The sequence below is a fragment of the Orycteropus afer genome, unplaced genomic scaffold, assembly GCF_000298275.1.
Source record: "Orycteropus afer afer isolate SDZICR_OR568_19922 unplaced genomic scaffold, OryAfe1.0 scaffold00203, whole genome shotgun sequence".
Taxonomy (NCBI): Eukaryota; Metazoa; Chordata; class Mammalia; order Tubulidentata; family Orycteropodidae; genus Orycteropus; species Orycteropus afer.
In genome coordinates, this window is record NW_006921790.1 from 2,791,014 (window position 1) to 2,796,044 (window position 5,031).

Consider the following 5,031-nt stretch of genomic DNA (forward strand, 5'->3'; position numbering starts at 1 on the left):
GTACAAAAGCATTGAACAGATATTTCACCAAGGACAATTAACAAATGGCCAAAAAACACATGAAAAGATGCCCAATATCATTCATTAGCCATTAAAACAAAAAACAATCATTCTTGACCAAAACTCTCAGCAAAATAGGAATAGAAGGGACATTCCTCAATATTATAAAGGAAGTCTATGCAAAACCAACAGCCAACATTATTCTTAATGGAGAGAGACAGAAACCATTTCCCTTGCGAACAAGAACCAGACAAGGATGCCCTCTATCACCACTTTTATTCAATATTGTACTGGAAGTCCTAACCAGGGCAATAAGGCAAGAAAGGGAAAACAAAGACATCCAAATTGGTAAGGAAGAAGTCAGACTATCCCTATTTGCTGATGATATGATCCTATACCTAGAAAACCCAAGAGACTCAGTCAAAAATCTACTGGAACTAATTGAGAGGATTAGCATTGTGGCAAAATACAAGATCAGCATCCAAAAATCAGTTGGATTCCTCTACACCAGCAAAGAGACTGCTGAAGAGGGAATTAGGAATTCAATACCATTTACCATAGCTACCAAAAAAACAAAATACTTGGGAATAAATCTTACCAGGGACACAAAAGACCTCTACAAAGAAAACTATAAAAAACTACTTCAGGAAACCATAAGAGATCTACATAAGTGGAAGAACATCCCATGCTCGTGGATAGGAAGCTTGAACATTGGGAAAATATCAGTTCTACCCAAAGCAATCTATACATTCAATGCAATTCCAATCCAGATTGCATTAACATTTTTTAAAGATATAGAAAAACCAATAACTAACTTTATATGGAAAGGACAGAGACACCAGATAAGCAAAGCTCTACTGAAGAAGAAGAACAAACTAGGAGGTCTCACACTGCCAGATTTCAAAACCTACTATACAGACACAGTAGTCAAAACTGCCTGGTATTGATTCAACGACAGACACATAAACCAATGGAATAGAATTGAGAACCCAGAAATAGATCCATTGACCTATGGTCAGCTGACCTTTGAAAAAGGGCCTAAATCCATTAAATGGGGAATAGAATGTCTGCTTAATAAATGGTACCAGCAAAACTGGATATCCACTTGTAGAAAAATGAAACAAGATCTGTACCTCATACCATACACATAAACTAACTCCAGATGGATCAAAGACTTAAATGAGAAACCTAAAACTATAGAGTTCCTCGAGGAAAAACTAGGGGCAAATTTAGAGGCCATAAATAGACTATCAAGCATAACCCAAAATACACAAACAGCAGGAGATCCACTAGATAAGTGGGACCTTCTAAAAATTAAATTTTTATGTGCTTCCAAAGACTTCACCAAAAGAGTCAAAAGAGAACCCGCAGATTGGGAAAAAATATTTGGTAATGACATATCTGAGAAGTGACTTATCTCTAGAATTTATAGAAAACTCCAACACCTCAATAACAAAAAGACAAATAATCCAATTAAAAAATACACATAAGACATGAATAGACACTTCACCAAGGAGGATATTCAGGTGGCTAACAAACATGAGAAATGCTCATGATCATTAGCCATTGTTGTTGTTGTTATTTGCCATCGAGTCGGCCCCGACTCATAGCGACCCCTCCTTGGGTTTCCAAGGCAGTATCACTACGGAAGTAGGAATGCCCAACCTTCCTTCCAAGGAGTGGCTGGTAGGTTTGAACCGCCAGCCTTCTGGTTAGCAGTCAAGTGCCTTAGGCACTATGCTACCAGAGCTCCATAGACCAGACCATAGCCATTAGAAAGATGCAAATCCAAACAACAATGAGATACCATCTAGTCCCAGCACTAACAGCAAAGTTCAATAAGACAGAAAATAACAAATGCTGGTGAGGATGTGGACAATTTGGGACTCTCATACATTGCTGGTGGAACTGTAAAATGGTACAACCAATGTGGAAAGCAGTATGGTGATTCCTTAAAAAGTTGTAAATAGAAATACCATTTGACCCAACTATTCCATTACTAGGTATATATCCTAAAGAAGTGAGAATCATGACAAGAACAGACATATGCACACCGAAGTTCATCGCAGCACTATTTACAATAACAAAGCTTTGGAAACAATCTAGGTGTCCATCAACTGAGGAATGGATAACCAGACTGTGGTACATACACACAATGGAATACTATGCAACCCTAAAGAGTAATGTAGAATCTGCAAAACCACACATAACATGAACTTGGAGGACATTATGCTGAGTGCAATAAGTCAATTACAGAAGAATAAATATTGTATTAGTCCATTATTTTAAAAATCAAGGAATAGTTTATATATGGAAGGAAATTTTCTTTGTTGGTTACCGGGGTGGGAGAAGAGGGTAGGAAACACTGTTAGATAGGTAGACGTAAGTATTGATTTGGGTGAAGAGAAGGGCAATGTACCAAATGTGAGTGATCAACATGGTGGCATTAAGGAAGAGGAAGACACAGCGAGTTACGTGGGAGGTACGGACAACAAAGATGAACACTTTTGCACACAAAGCACTGCATTTTCAGTGAAGGAAAACACAGGTATACAAACACAGGTGGATAGATGGGTGGACAGGCTGAACTATTAGGTATTTCTATGCAACAGGTATTGTACCCAAGACCATATACAGGGTTGGCAGATAATGGTTCTATGAGTGTATTTGTTTGTTCTGTAAGAACTCCCAGGGTATAGTAGCGCTGACAAGGGACAAAGTTGTTGTCACTTCTTGGTCACACCCAGTTACCCAGAGGGACCGAGTAGTTGAACATGTGGGCTTGGGACCATAGTTGCAGGGGACATCAAGCTCAATTGGAATAACATACTACACAAAACATTGTTCTACCTCTTACTTTGACAAGTAGTGACTGGGATAATAAAAGCTTGCAAGCAGCCATCTAGATGCAACGATGGGTCTCTCCTCACCCAGAGCAAAGAATAATGAAGAAATCCAAAGATTCATGGAAACAATTAGTCCTAGCAACTGGTATGTCATGCGATCCTCAGCCTACATGACTATGAGACCAGAACTAGATGGTGTCTGGCTACCACTGTCAACCACTCAGAGGAGGATCTATGTAGGAGATCCTGGATAGAGAGAGAGAACAATGTGGAACAAAACTCAAAATCATTTGAAAGGAAAAAAAAAAAAGGGAGACCAGGTTTGCTGGTCTGATAGAGCCTGGTGGAACCACTGAGACTATCTATGGTCATTAGCTGCCCTTTAGTTCTGGAATTCAACCCATCCCTGTGGCTCCCGGCCAAATAACATACAGGAATAAGAGTTAACATGTACCTGAGATAGGTACATACCTTGAAGATAACAATCATAGGAGAAAGAAGGGCTGTTTATGCACAGGGAGATAGTTCGGGGGACAGGAGTGCATGGAGGGAGTGGGAGGGTAGGTTTTGCATTGGGGTAAACTCTCAATGTCGTAAGACAATGTGTGTGTGAACTGCTGTATGGAAAATGAATTTTCTCTGTAAACTTTCACCCAAATCACAATTAAAAAAAAAAAAAACGAACAGAAGCCACCTCTAGTCAAGCAACCCACACCCAGAGCACCTGAGTAGACCCAGGCACAAGCATTGGTTCATGGCCATGAGTCGAAAGTGAACACTGACCCATCCCTGCAGGTAGTCCTCCTCCTGAGTGGGCAGGAGCTGCAACAGCTGCAAAGCCAGGCCTTGGACAGGCCTCCAGCTGTGAGGCTCACTCCTGTGCCTCCTCGGAAGGCGTGTTCTCAACCTCTTCCCACCCCCACAGACTGGAGGCATCCCTTCCTTGCTCCCACAGTGTCATTGAGTGATACTGGCCCCTGGGTCTTCTCCTGTCCCATCAGCCTTGGTCACCTTCTTGCACTCTGTTTACCAGTCACCCATTGCTTGCGACATCCACACCCTTCACTTTTAAGCCAGAACTTTTAGGCCAGAACCAGATCCTGCTGCCCTAATATCTCATGTGCCTGTCAGGGGTTCCCAGTGAGGGTGAAAGAGTTGGTGGGGCTTCCTTTGGCCTGGCTACTCTTCCTCCTCAGGTGTCCTGTGTGCTTGAACACTCAGTGTCTGGGGATGGGTTGTGAGACAGTTGCAACAGAGACAGCTGAGCCATCAGGCTGGTGTGGGGTGGAGGGTGGACAGCAAGTGGGAGTGGGGACACTGCCTGTGGCCATGGCCTCTGTAGTCCAGGCTCTGAAACACTGACAGATCACCAGATGTCTTCATCTACACACTGGATCACCCTGAGCTCCCCTGAGATATCACAACAGCCGCCCTGTGACTCGGGGCCTTTGTGATGCAGTCCATGTTCTGGTTCTGTTGTCTGTGAGGTAAGATGACAAGGCTCAGCACTGGCAGGCATTAAGCACCAGAACCCTGGATGCCTAGATCGAGGGATGACTGGTCTCCTCATGGGCATGAGGCTTTGTCTATGTGGAGCCCTTCCCTTGTTCTGTGCGATATTGGATGTCCCTGATAAGCCTATGCGTCTATCTTCAGCATTAAGCTGATCATTAAGCAATTGAAGAAGAGAGGCCACAGATCAATGTCAGAACCTACCAGGAACAGCTGCCAGCAACCCCGGAGAGTCAGCCAAAGGGCTAGCAGCGCGGAAGCAAGAGCTAGGGGAACATCCCAGGAAGAAGCTGACGGTCTTCAAGGGTGGCTCTCTGTCATGAGAAGAGAGAGCCATGTTCCTCGGGAGGGACGTGTGCTGCAGCTCCTGTGTGCAGCCCCCCGCTGCCATGTCTCCAAAGACACAGCTCTGGAGACTCAGCAATCACTGACAAGTAAGAAGAGTGCAATCATCTTCAGTTCAGCAAGGGTACCACAGCGCTTCTCCTGCTCACAGATTCTGTCTGTGTTGGCAATCTCTGACCAGAGTCAGCAGCTGAGTCCAAATCGCTGCCGAGAGTGTTCACTCGCTTCTGTAACCTCTATATTATCACAATTAATGGATCCTAAATCCTTTACCCAAATGGCTGCTCCACCAACCGGTGTGGTCAGCACTCAAAATTACCAGACTGAA